The following is a 14,795-nucleotide window of genomic DNA, read 5'->3' as shown; positions in this document are numbered from 1 at the left end:
GACCGGTACACGCAACTGATGAGACAAAAAATGCTTTCGCATTAACAGATGCAATATTCCCGAAGGTGGCGAAAAATGTCTGCAAAAATTTAATTGACAAATGCTTGCTTTGCACTCCGGCCGTGACGCCGGTACCGATGTTTTGCATTCGGCAAATTTCTGGAGCACAAAATGCCAGACTAAATTTCGACTTCATAACCGCTTTTGTACAAAAGTTAAAACGTACTTCGTTTCCACGGCACTTCTTTCATAATTAAAATGCGTTCACTCGTGGACATGTGGAGACAGCTGTTTTAATAAACACAGGACTAGGTCTTATACAACGTAGTATAGAGATTTGTAGGCAGTACTTATAACTGTACAAGAAACGAGGAATTAAATAAAGGGGTTTTGACAATAAAGTGAGACTGCAGCCCTTTCATTGGCACCTAATCGTAAATGTCTTATTTATTTTGGTGATCAGAACAGACCGAAAAATGCACCCGATGATCGTCCACGTCCGTCGTTTCCAGCATTCAATATGCCTCCAATGCCGAAGCCATTCCCGAATCCGTATCCAGGGCCGTATCCGTATCCAGGTCCGTATCCATATCCAGGACCGTATCCAAGACCGAAAACGCGGAGGGGGTTAAAATTTCCCAAACCAAATTGAGCGCTGACCAAGTGACACAAGGTGCACAATGCAAAGAGAGCGAACAGGACGCAGTGCCGGCTGCTGGTAGCCATGTCTTCTCGGGTGCAACTGCAAAGATTCCACGCTGACGGAAAAAAAAGGACAAGTTAGAAAACATAATTCAGCGGAATGAAAAAAGCGTTTTCTCCAGCATAAAATCACAAAGGTGCATGAAAGCTTTTGGGTTTTTTTACTTTAAATAGTTACCTTTCATATGATTTCAATTGTAGAGACAAACCTGGAGATTCTCGAGAATGAAAGAAAATTACATATCGTTACGTGGGTGGCGCTGGTGAACACTCCCAAGGTTAGGTTATTTGTAAACATAAATACCCCCAAAGCCGAAGGTTTGACAGCCGTCGCAGTACCTCAGCGGTAGAGCACCGGACGCGTAATTCGGAGGTCGTGGGTTCGGATCCCACCGGCGGCATGTGGTTGTTTTTTCTTCTGCTTTTCTAATCAATTCGCTTTAACCGATAACATATTCGGTAATATAAATTGATCAACAGCACAAAATAAATACATAAAAATTAAAAATCCCCTGTGCCTCTTGGTTTCTGTGGCTGTTGGCTTCTCTCATATTTATAACGAGCCCCTCATTCCCCTTTCCTCGTCTGCTTAATTGCTTAACGAGGGCATCGGTTCTGGCAGCCTTGATGCCTTAGGAAGCATAAGAGGGTTCTCACACAGCTTCCACCCTCGCCGTTCGATGAAGTTCTACGTCACATCAGCGGTAACTCAGGACGTGCTACGTCCGCCGCTTAAGAACGTGGGTGGCGCTGGTGAACACTCCCAAGGTTAGGTTATTTGTAAACATAAATACCCCCGAAAGCAGAAGGTTTGACAGCCATCGCAGTAGCTCAGCGGTAGAGCACCGGACGCGTAATTCGGAGGTCGCGGGTTCGGATCCCACCGGCGCATGTGGTTGTTTTTCTTCTGGTTTTCTAAATAATTAGCTTTAACCGATAACATATTCGGTAATATAAATTGATCAACACCACAAAATAAATAAATAAAAATTAAAAATCCCTTGTGCTCCTTGGTTTCTGTGGCTGTCGGCTTCTCTCATATTTATAACGAGCCCCTCATTCCCCTTTCCTCGTCTGCTTAATATCGTTTGTACGTAATTTACAAAACATCAGTTTGTTTCGCATTTGCAGGTTACTAGTTAACGCTGAATGTTGTTCATATTTCGCTCAAGTAACCATTTTTGAGAGGGGAAGAGCGCCTTCCACAACTTCAATAACACCACTTACAATGTGAGTAGTAAAATCGATACTGAGGCTTAGTTGCCTGACCACCGAACTACCAGTGGTGAAAAGCTTGTAGTCTTTTTTGGACATTCTCTATTGTCTTATATCAGAAACAATCAAATATCATTACTGATGATCAGATGTAGGGAAAGCTGCGAATTTACAGAATTTCGCAACTTTGGAATACGACGTTTGTAGCTATCATATCGAAAGAAGTAAGAACTTTTAATAATGTCATTCTGGGGTCGTACATGTCTATCGGTATACCGACTTTTCTAGGCAGAATTTTGCTCTGCGGATATTTTTTTTGTCGGAAGCGTCTGCGGGGACGAATAAAATGGCGACAACATTTTGTGCGCGAAGACTGCCCAGAAACTTCGTGGTCGTGCGGTTCTCCCGTATGCGTTCGTGTTCTGTTGTGCTGGGTTCAATGGCGCATAAGCATCTAAGGCTATCATGTGCTAAGCTGAAGGTGTAAGAAAATTGTTTTCGGCTGAATAACTACTTCGTACGTGTCAGTATTAACAGAGCAAAGAAGCTTGAAAAATGGTGATTACGAAAGCTTTGAGGAGGTTTAGGTAACCTCATCGACCATCCTTGCCTTGGCAGGGATATCGAGGGTCCCAACCCATCATATACAACACCTCAGCATTCCCCTCAGGAACGAGAAAAGGGCTGAAGTGTATCACTATATGTACCAACGAGGAGGGTCGCAATTCAAAGCTTTTCAAGCAGACCTGCTTCCCTTAAGAAGCTAAATTCACATGGGATATCAGTAGGGGCATCTTGACCGAAAATCAATGCTGGGTGAAGAGGAATGTGTTCTTTGTAGCATGGAGTAAAAAACTTTTTCCTCAGTGATTCGAGTTCTGTGAATAAGAATAAGATGGTAGTGTGCTGCAATTTCATCTCCACATTTTTCACAAATAGGTTTGTTTTGTTTTTGTTTATGGGGTTTAACGTCCCAAAGCGACTAAGGCTATGAGAGACGCCGTAGTGGAGGGCTCCGGAAATTTCGACCACCTGGGGTTCTTTAACGTGCACTGACATCGCACAGTACACGGGCCTCGAATTTCTCCTCCAAAGAAATTCAGCCGCCGCGGCCGGGATCGAACCCGCGTCTTTCGGGCCAGCAGCCGAGCACCATAGCCACTGAGCCACCGCGGCGGCACAAATAGGTTTGTGTTCTTTTGTTATTAAGAAGTTGTGTGTAAGCTGTGCATGTCCAATACGGGGACGGCATAAAATTACTCCCATGTAACTTTCCTGGCGACTGCAGGTTTTCCATTCACCCAGTAAAGGCCTCGCCAAATGGAGTTTGTTTTGACTCCGTTGTCCCAGGTTTCCTGCCATTTAGCCGTGAAATTACTTAGTATTAATTTCATGCACTCTCTATGGGGTATGTTTACTTTCTTGATTTCGTGACTGCAATCTTGTGCAGCACATTTGTCGGCTCTTTCATTGCCATATATTCCAACGTAGCTCGGCAACCAGCCGAATTTTATTGTATGTCCGCATGTTCTGATTTTTACTATGTTGTGTAATATGTTTCCTACTGATTCGACAGCATTTCTGTAGCGTAATGTCGTGAGCACGCTAAGCGAATCTGTGCAGATTATAATGTTTTAAATGTTGTTATTTATTATCCTGCCTACAGATATAGCGACTGCATAACACTAGGCGAAACACTGCATAACACTAGGTGAAAATTGGTGCACAGTTAGGAAGCCTTAGTATTTTTTGCCAGTTTTCTTGTACAACCGCGCTTCCTACATAATCTGCTGTTTATGAGCCATCAGTGTAAAATTTTGTATAGTTCCCATATTTTTTTGTAGTGCCCGGTATTCCTGTAATACCTGCTCGTGTGGTGCTTGTTTTTTCCGGAAGTGTGTTAACGTGAAATCACACACATTGGGAAGGCTGTAGCACAGGGGCAGTGGCTCGTGTCTTTAGGCGACATGAGGAAGGTTGTCCAGTATTTCCATGTTTTGGCAACTATCCTCGCAATGGTGAAGCAGAGGTCTGACTGATTGCGCTTTATTGTTAAACAGTGCTCTTAAAGTGTACTTTGTAATAATGGGATAACAAATAAGTTTCGGTAGAGATCTTATTTTCAGTACACATGCGCTTGTGAGCATTGTTCGTGTGTCTGCTTGGGATGGTTGATTTGTTTCTACATAAAGGCTATTTATGGGCGATATTCTGTATGCCCCGGATGAAAGACGAAGACATAAGTTGCAAACTGGGTCCATTCGTTTCAAGTATGGTGGCCTGGCTGAACCATGAACCACCCATCCATAATCTAAACGAGAGCGCACTAGAGAGCCGTTAATATCCAAAAGCCAAGTTCTATCGGAACCCCAGCGTTTTCATGACAGTACCTTGAGTACGTTGTGGGTTCAAGATGTTTTCTTCTTTAAGTTGTTTATGTGACTTTGTAATGCGAGTTTTTTATGAAATGTTATGCCCAAGAACTTGTTTTCCTATTTGACTCGAACCACATCATTCAGGTATAGGGCGGGGTCGCTCTGTAAGCCTCGTTCGAGCGAGAACAGCACAGTCGTAGATTTTTTCGGCGAGGATTTGAGTCCATTTGTGGGTAACGGAGTGGATTCCAAGAGAAGGCAAACATAGCAGGGGGCGGCAGAAAGTTAGGGGGGTGGATGAGATTAAGAAATTTGCGGGAATATGGTGGCCGCGGCTAGCGAAGGACAGGGTTACTTGGAGAGACATGGGTGAGGCCTTTGCCCTGCAGTGGGCGTAGTCAGGCTCATGATGATGATGATGATGATGCATCCGCCTAATGAGCCAAAATTTGCAATCATCTGTATCTATCTCTCAGATGTTGATAGTTCTCCCGTATACATGTTTTACCTTCTTATAGATGAGACTGATGTGCAAAAACTGCAAAAACTGTATGCAACGTCCTTTCGCCCAGTACCGAAGGAAAACAGCATCACAGCAAGAAACAAAGGTAAGCAAAGTACAATAATGTGTGGAGCAATTTATAGCAAAGAAATCACTGAACAACGAGCGAAATTAAACAAAGCTGGGGCTTTCATTCCTCCACAGAATTATCAGCCGGAAGAAGACAGGAGTATAGACTACGGCACTGTTGCGGATACAGACGCTGTTCCAAAAAAACTATTTCCAGAAAAAATTGCCGTTAGTACTTCTGCAACTTCCTAGTTATGCAAAAATGTAGATGTTTTGACAGGATAACTAGATATTTATAAAAGAGAACGCCTACTTTGTTTTATATTCCCTAACCATAAAATGAACAGTTGCCAAAGTCGTATTTCGCTCCTCCAAAAAAACTTCGATGTGGGGTTAGCGCCAGCGGTGGTTGTCCGGAAGTCATGACAGAGATAGCTGAATTATTTGCGGTCCACAGCGAGCACTCGCAACGGAAAACAAAGAAGTCATGGGAACGCCGGAATACTCATTCGAAATTTCCTCGTTAGAGGTGACTACACATTTCTCTGACTGAAATTTGAACGACGACACCCTAATGAAAATTTGGAGACTTGGGGGCTTTGCACCCACCAGTGTTGTATAACTCGTTAAAAAATTTTCTTCCAGTCACTTAAAATCAGCGTCTAGCCAGAAAAGACCACAACGTGGCTCTAGGTATTAGAGACACTTTTACAGATGCGCATCTAGCACGCTCCTCATACACACACAGCGTAGTTCTGATTATCAGGCTAGTCCTTGGTGCACGTAACTAGAACATTTGAGCTTGCGGAACATCGGAAATCAACATAGCTCACACATAAGCAGTGTGCACCTGGAGCTAAGAGTGCATCTCGGGAGTCGGGGGGCAAACTGGGCGCTTCTTTAAAGTTTCCTGAACCACAGACTGCTCCTTTCTATCTCTCAGGTGTAGCAATCGTCTGAGTTTAGGTTAGGCTTGAAACCTTGAAGAAGACATAAACGCATACTTTTTGCCTGGTTTCCCCATTGTGAACAAGAAAGTCGTACGGCTTCCGAAACGTCAGTACGTCCCATTAAACTTTGACTTGGTCAGTGACCCTATGTTTTTATTATGCCTCCACCTGACTAGACCATGTTTCGTTGAACTCTTGACTACATCAACATACGCCATAAGTATGGGCAGCCAGTCACTACAAGCATTCGCCATTTCATTCGTACTTGGTCAAAACTGGCAGCTTTCCGAACGCATCTGCTATTCAACTTGGCCTGTAAGATTCACCGTGTGACATCGAGATCCCTACGTCTGCACAGACCCGTAAGATCGGTCTGTGGACACCAAGTGATCGACAAAGCGGAGCGCCTTCTCGTGCAAGCCCGCATTGAAGAGTGGAAACTTACTCTGAAACGCCTTGACAACGATGTGTTCTGTGAAAGGCGCCTCCTAAGAGTCTTCAGCTCCTGACGTTTTTCACGAGATCCAACTGGTTGCCAACCAAGAAGCCCGCTTGACAAAGGAAAAGCACGAGAGGGCCCAGGAATCGAAGCTCGACAAACTTACCTCCGAGAAAAGGGGCATACGGGCGACACCATTGTTTGAGGTAGGGAACCTTTCCTGTTACATTTTGACTCCGAGCGAAGCCCAGGTTCTAAGTGACGGACTGAACTTCAACCAAGGAAAGCCACCAGCTTCACAAAAAGTGATTTCTGCTGTTGAAAACGCTGTTGAACTTTTAGACGTTGGTCTCAGGGATGAAGTCCGTGCGAAGGCGATAGGGAGACTTTCACGTATACGCAAATCTGACCCTGTGTGCCCTCTATCCCCAGAAGAGCGGAAGTCACTAGAAAGGCTACGCAGTAACCACAGGATTGTGATACTACCAGCCGACAAAGGAAACGTCACTGTTATTCTTGATCGTGAGTCTTATAAAGCCAAAGTTGAAGATTTGCTTCAGGACCCGGAAACTTACAGCCGCCTACCCAAAGACCCCACTTCTAAATTTCAGAGGGACCTTCAAAAGCTACTGTCAACGATTTTTCAGTTCCTTCCACCGTCACAAAGAGGCCAATATTACAAGCTACTCTGCACAAACAGATCGGCTCCAGCTATCTACGGGCTGCCGAAAGTTCACAAGGAAGGGGTTCCGTTGCGTCCTATTGTGGATTATACAAGGTCTCGACTCCAATGTTTGTCTCGCTACCTGCACAAGATTTTATCGCCTCTAGTTGGCAAGACCGAGGAACACAGCAGACTTTAAAACAAAGTGAAGAATGTCGCACTTGAAAGCGGTGAAGTGATGGTTTCCTTCGATGTTTGTTCCCTTTTCAGATGCGTTCCGGTTGACCGGGCGGTGGAATCTTGCAAGCTTCGTTCGAACGAGGACCCGTCTCTTGAAGAGCGCACACCTTTCGATGTACCCGACCTATGCAAGCTGCTTTCCTTTTGCCTTGCCAACACATATTTCTCGTACGGTGGCAGTTATTATCGACAGACCTTCGGCACAGCCATGTGAGCGTCAATTTCCGTGACGGCGGCTAACCTCCCAATGGAAGCCATCGAGACGAAAGCCCTAGAAACATTCGAGCCACGCCCTAAATCATTCGTCCGGTACGTGGACGATTGTTTTTGCATCTTAAAGAAACAACACGTCCAGCGGTTCTTAAACTACCTCAATGGCATAGAAGCCTCAATCAAGTTCGCTGTAGAAGAAGAGGCGAATGGCTGCATCTCTTTTTCTGGACACTCGTGTGACGCGAAAACCCATGAGCCTGGAGTTCACCGTGTACACCGCACACAGGCCATTATTTGGACTTTTATTATGTCCACCCGATGGCACACAAGCGCTCTGTCGTCTGCTCTTTAGTCGAAAGAGCAATAAACACGCTCTAACGAGCAATCCCTGAGGGAAGAGCTAGGGACTGTCGAAAGGTATTTGACGAGAAATGGCTATCCAAGAAGCTTTGTGGCAAACACAAAAAAGAAACTACTGAAGCGACCGCCACCTTCTGACGTCTCCAATGCTTCTAAGCCAAAACGGGCCTCGACCCCTTACATCCCACAGATCACTGAAGCGCTTGGTCGGGTATTTTGAAAGTACGCGCGTGCAAGTTGCCCACGTTCCAACAAGCAAGCTTAGACACACGCTCGTCAATGTGAAAGACCCGCTTCTCCCTGCCAGATATCCTGGGGTTGTGTACAAGATTCCGTGTGAACATTGCGACCGCAATTATATCGGGGAATCCGGAAACTGGTGGAAACCGATCCAGCAGCACAAAAATGACGTGGCGAGAGGACGCAGTGCTGCTAACGCTCTCGCCAAAGACGTGCAAGAATCTGGACATGTCATCAATTGGGACGGGGCACATGTGCTTGCCAGAGAACGGATCACTTCTAGACGCTTGTATCTAGAGTCTTTGATGATACAGACCACTCACGGCACACTAAATCGGACGCAAGGAAATCTTCCATCTGATTATGCAAGATAATTACGACGCATTTTGAAGAAGACATAAAACGCATGCTTTTTGCCTGGTTTCCCCATTGTGAATAAGTCGTAGGGCTTCTGAAACGTCAGTACGTTTCATTAAACTTTACTTGGTCAGTGACCCTCTGTTTTTATATGCTTGAAACCTGCAGAATTATCACTGTTTTTGTTATTCAGCTACACTTCGCAGCATTTTTTTTCTCTACGGACAAAACTAAGCAGTTTGCGATCCTTTGACCGTATAGCGAAGACACGAGAGCTAATTTCATCCTAAAGCTGACTCTACTTAGCGCATGGCATCGAAGAGGTTGTTAGCCATTTTAAGTCCGGTGCCTGTTGCGGACTGTTCATTAAAAGTTGCGTGCATGAAGAGAAACCTGCTAGATGCCGCAGCTTTCGATGGAGCCAGGCGAGAGTCGCGGCTGCCGGCCGCGTAAAGCGATGCCACGCAACTTCTGAGAAAAACAAAGCGCCGGTGGCCTGCACTCGGGAAGAACAGAGGTTCAGCGGCGAGTGTGTTTGAGTTTGCACGGAGCAGCGATTGTGTGCGCTCGAAAATGCAATGCAGAGGCCGAAGGCCCCGCGTATTTCCGGCCAGGCGTGTGCGGCATGCCGATTCATAACAGGTTGCGAGCCATAAGTGATCCGTGCGCGGCCATAGCCGGGACGCTGCGGCGAACAGCGTCTTTTGTATTTTTTGTGTTACTTGAAAATGTAACAACCAAATATATCACTCTTATTGAACAACCTGTGCAATCGTCTTTTAAACTCCTATTGGAAGCCGCTTTCATCCGCGATCGGACCAACAAAGAAGAGCACTGAACACCAATGGAACATTACTGGCGGTTTAGAATTTTATCTGCTCGTGCACCGAAAGAAGCTTGTCACCTCTTAGTTCTTAGCTCTCACAACCTCCAGTCCGGTCCCGACTTGAACTGACAGTAGCAGAGACAAACACCCATTACTCTTATATACATGTGTTTAAGTTTTGTGACACGAGGGCGATGCTATGTTGCTATAACGCTCAGTCTTCGTCATACTTTGTCATAACGCATAGTAGATTGGGCGCACACAAAGAAAGGGTAAAGAAAACCATTGACTAGCAAAGTTAGTTATTCAAAACACGGTTCAAATATATCTAATACACAAAAGGTCTAAACAAATTTGGAGGACGCTGAAGTTTAATCTTGAAGAGTGGGACGCGACAGCGTGTTGAAGCGTTGCCAAGCGGTCCACGGAACGACATCACCCATCGGCGCGACGCCTTGCCAGAAGGAAAGGAAACGACGCCTGTCTCTCATATCTCGGTGGACACCCGAACCGCGCCGTAAGGGAAGGAAAATGAAATAAAAATCGATTTTAAGGAAACGACTATCTGTCATATCTCGGTGGACAGCCGAAGCGCGCCGTAAGGAAAGGAAAATTAAATGAAAACTGGTTTTAAGGAAAGAAAACGACGCCTGTCTCTCTCATATCTCGGTGTACACCCGAAAGGAATGGATGCCACAGTGCATGTCTCTACAGCACCCTTCTAAGACAACACCGTATTCACTAGACGCGCCTTTGTTCATTCCAAGCCATCGCGCGGCGGAGTGGTTAGCGTGCTCGCCTCGCACTCCGTAGACCCTGGTTCGATTCCCCAACTCGACCAATTTCATACTCGGTTTTATTTAATAATTAATGCTTCTGTGATTTTTAGCTCAAGGCCATCGCGCCGCCGACGCCGGCTTTTCTGCGACACGAGGCCCTTAACGCTGTCGCGTTAAAATCAAGTCGCAACATTCGAACCTAATGCGGCAAGGTATTGATTTGCCCAGATAGATAGGTAATGAAGGTAACGATGTAATTTTGAATGTGGAATGATTTGGTAATATTGTGGTTCATTGAATTTTCATCTTGCAAATCAGTAACAGTTCACAGAATTAGGTCTTCGCCGTAAAGGCCTATTGGCCCACGAGATCGCTTAAACCTCCCATATTCAAAATAACACCGTTACGTGCATTTTCCATCCATATACGCATGGGTGCGCTTGCATGGATATGAATGACCGGTTAAATTCTTTAATTAACCTCAGGGTTTGTGTTAAAGAAGAAACTTCGTTTCCCCACTCCCGTCTTTAGCTTCACGCATCATTTAGGTTTAGTTTACTTTTTTTCTTATCGCATATATTCGTACCGTTTCCTCGATAAATGTATTTCTTGTCAGCGCTTGCCTGTGTTCCTTTGCCGTGTATGTGTGGATGCTCTGCGCTGCGACACAGAGGCCTCAACATAAAAAGCGCAGGGGCCTAAACATAACCGAACGCAGGAGGCGCACTTACCCGTGGCTGAAGCGAAGGCAGGGTGTCCGTGTGGCGGGCACGCTACCGCCTCTATCGGCGTTTGCTGCTTATATAGAGTCGATTTAGACGCCTCGGACGAGCATCAGCTGACAACCGACTGAATGGCTGAAAGCCGGGTGACACCCCGGTGCCGGCGAATCTTCAATGCCTTCATCTTGGGCTGAGTCCAGGAATCCAAATGGCCAGCAGGAGGAGGAGGTTTGCGCTCCCTGCGTACAAGCGTTACCTTCCCATTCAATGCGCGTCGCGAAAAACACGGGCTGGGGCTGTCTTTACCTTGTAACAGTTTGAATATAACGCCTTAAGGGCGCTGCGTCGAGCGAGCACAGCCACGGTTTCGCGTCCACTTATGGGCCATTCTCGCTTTCGAGAGTGATTTCGGGTATATGATGACTACCATCGGAAGGAGATTAGGCTCTCGCACCGCTACTCATGGGTCACTTAAGGACGCACCCAAGGCTCTATTCGTCGTTACAAGCACTAAGAAGTGTGCTTTACGAAGTGAGGATATGTTAAGGCCTAAGTAAATGGCGAGCATTATGCACTTGCATTCAGAAGTAGGAGCAGCACAGCACTACAGAAGCGAATAAACAGAAAGATACTACCGCAATCCCTCACGGAACAAGAAGAGAGTGGCTTTAACTACAATGCAGACTTGCAGTAAAATATACATCAATGGATTTAGTGCCACTTCGAGTTTCACTTGCCTGCGTAACGGTGGCTGGGATCGCCTTGTTGACTGTACGATCTCGTCCGCTTCGAATGTTTATTATATCTGTGCGTGTATGATCACCTTCGCTGGTAAATGCGTTTTGAGCACCCGGTCATTTTCGCGCCACATACACATGCGGAAGCTTTACTTGATTAAACAACCTGACAAGAGTTCTCAGAGGGAAAGAAATGACCCTCTAATAGAGCCGGGCGAATTTCTTTTATATGAAGCGCAACCAGTAAATTATACTAACGATTGGGTAAATAACAAACCGCAAGCTTCAGGTGGCGCAGTCAGTGGTGCTTCCCTCCTTCGTGCACAAATTCGGGGTTTGTCAAAGATGCAAACCGAACCAGCGCCTTTGTGCTGTATCGCAGGTAAATTCTGGAAGGGAAGAATTTTGTTTGTTTAAGCCGAGAGTCTAAGCAGGCAAGCCAAAATACTGAACGAATGTTGTACAAAGCAGCCTAATAACTGGTGCAACGCTTACTCATTGCATACGCTACAAACAACGTAGAAGGGAGAAGCAACAGAACAACTTTCTCACTGATGAATTAAAACAGCGCAAGGAATGGGACGAAACACGAAGGAAGAAGACACAGACACGGGCGCTGTCTGTGACAGCGCCCGTGTCTGTGTCTTCTTCCTTCGTGTTTCGTCCCGTTCCTTGCGCTGTTTTAATTCATCACGCATTACCAACTAGCCCGGCATCTTGCACTTCTGAACTTTCTTACCGCTGGACAAAGTGCTACTGTTTACAGAAGTTCGAAAGGACGGGCGTTATCTCATGCAGCCAATATAAAACTACTAGGGGCCATACGAAACCGTTAAGCTACGAATAAAAAAAACAAACGTGCTTAATCGGTCTTTCCGCATCCTTTCCGGATTTGTATGCGTGTACATGTGAGGTTTACTGGAATGTAGTTTTGCTTCCTTTCATTCTAAGACGTAGTCGCATGATGGTTTGGTTTTTTGGGGTTTAACGTCCCAAAGCGACTTAGGCTATGAGAGACCCCGTAGTGAAGGGCTCCAGAAATTTCGGCCACCTGGGGTTCTTTAACGTGCACTGACATGGCACAGTACACGGGCCTCTAGAATTTCTCCTCCAAAGAAATTCTAGCCGCCGTGGCCGGGATCGAACCCGCGTCTTCTGGGTCAGCAGCCGAGCACCATAACTAATGAGCCACCGCGACGGCAAATAGTCGGCATGAAGCCATATCATTCGCATCATTTTTCTTCTTTACCCAGGAGTAACAACGAACACGCAAGAAGAAAGCGCTCCCAAAAGCCCATGACCCTATGACACTATTTTATAACTATGGTCAAAGGACAGGGGAGCACCAGACTAGCAGAAGTAAGGATATAAAAGGAAGCTCCTGGTAAATTTTAAAAGAATAAAGGGTAAAATAAACTTTCTGAAACGAAAATCTAATTTAGATAGTTCCCTGACGCAAAATATGGCGCACCTGACTGTTTTTGGATAAGAATGCACCGTGTTTGAGTTTCAGTACACTGTGCTAACTACATAACAACCTTATTTTACCATGTCTTCTGTGATTTTTACTCTCCCTTAGTGCTTCTTTATTCTCAGTTTAGGATGTGTTGATTGTGTTGTATTTTTGTTTGCTTTATTTTTGCTTGTGGTTTTGTTTTCTTACAGTGCATCATCTATATGAGAATCTATTTTTTCCCTAGTATCCTCTGTACAATAATACCCCAAAGGGTGCTGTAGGTGTCAGACTAAATAAATTGATATATAAATGTGAATGACATGTTTCATGAACGGAGTAAAACTTGAACTAGGGCGGAAGTCTGGCCATACCAAGTGTTTCAAATGGCATGTATGTCGCAGAGCAATTTTTGTAGCTGTATATGCAGTCCAAATGCTGTTATCAGAGTACTCATGCACTATTCGGGAGCCGCATCAATCATTCCTTATTAATACTCTTGAATCAGTACAGAATCGAGCTGCCCGGTTTGTCTACTCCAACTACAGATTTCACTAGTGTATCTAATCTAAAATTTCAATCTAACCTGCCTGTTCTCGTTAATGGATGTAAAATTTCTGGACTTCGCCTTTCCATAAATTGGATCATTCACAGTTATCGAACTCCGTCATTATGCCTTCTCCCCGCACTTCCAACGTGTTAGCCACACCAAAAGGCTTAGTTAGCGTCTGCCCATGCTACTGCGCATCTTTTCCCATTTCTTGTCCAGACTGCAGAAAATGAAATTATCTTCCCGCTGATGCCGTGCTCCTCTCCAACCCACAGCATTCTTAGATATTCATCGAAAATGTATTATGCTCCTTTAGGAAGTGATGTATTTTTTTGCTTTTGATGTATCAACGCTATCCCTCATGTAGCGCCGGCGCAGGAGACCAACATTTTAGTTTTTCCTTAGATAATCAAACTAATTGTGAGATAGGCCGACAAATGGTTTAGCGATGCACGAGTCACTTCAACTACCTATGACTTCTGCTTCGGCGATTTTGTCAGTAAGTTTGAAAGCATCCTCTGTGGTGGCACTGCATGCTTCACAAGCCGCGTTTACATGAATGCGAAAGGCGTCGACTCCAGTCCACTTTTTCGGTGAAAGCATTTCCTACAATGGACATCAAGAAAACCCCCTTTCTTTTCTTTGAAATTGCAACGTATCATTGTAGTGTCCGTCCGTTCGCGCAAGTCCGCAGGAAAGGGGTGTTATCATTTTTGTTCGTGACGCGAGAAGCGACCGGACTAATCTCGATTGATCACAGCCATGAAGAGCTCCATCTACGTGTTTCCAGATAACTCTAGATGATCTCAACCGGTTATCTCGAAGTTTCCTTGCCGGCTTTAAATTGAACGATGCCGCGAGCAGCAGGCATTCGTAGTTCGACGACTGACGAGCACGTTTGTTCCTTACGCCGCCGCCAAGTGATTCAGTTCTTTTGCGGGCGCAAGTCAGCCCAAATAAAAAGCTTCGTTTCCAAGTCTGGTTGGTGTCTTCCTGACCGCTGGACTGCCGTCACTACAACGTGATCTCTGGTGGAGGTGCGGGGTAGCCTCCCATGTTCCGGACAGCCCCTACAAGTCGTGACGCCAGCCCTCTGAATCATTTGCCGCAGGACCTCAGTCCAGTCCACCGTGCAAGCCGACGTCTGCTAGGAGACGCACCCGAGTTCGGGATTCTGCCGGACCCTACCCGGAAGCGAAAGCCAGTAGCAACGCCCACCATGAGCTTGCCCCAGACGACAACTCCAATCATTCTTCATCAGCCCCGGGTGCCACCAACCTTCGACGCTTCGCCTAGCGCCGACCCCGAAGAATGGCTGGAACAGTTCGACCGTGTGGCTGTCTTTAACAACTGGGACGATGCTACGAAACTTGGGTACGTCTTCTTCGCCTTGGAGGGACCA

General features: G+C 45.8%; 1 long non-coding RNA gene across 1 annotated transcript; it reads right to left on the bottom strand.

Annotated features, from left to right (window-relative positions):
* Positions 1–416: 416 nt before the first annotated feature.
* Positions 417–10,856, bottom strand: LOC149355904 (uncharacterized). The gene is made up of 2 exons (XR_016289768.1): positions 10,663–10,856; positions 417–758 (listed from the first exon to the last, which is right to left on the bottom strand). It is a non-coding gene; the product is annotated as an uncharacterized LOC149355904 (long non-coding RNA).
* Between the last annotated feature and the right edge of the window lie 3,939 nt (positions 10,857–14,795).

This window comes from Amblyomma mixtum, chromosome 3 (assembly GCF_055824585.1).
Source record: "Amblyomma mixtum isolate Tamu chromosome 3, ASM5582458v1, whole genome shotgun sequence".
NCBI classification, from domain to species: Eukaryota; Metazoa; Arthropoda; class Arachnida; order Ixodida; family Ixodidae; genus Amblyomma; species Amblyomma mixtum.
The sequence above is the reverse complement of the archived record's forward strand: the minus strand, read 5'-3'. Positions and strand labels throughout refer to the sequence as shown.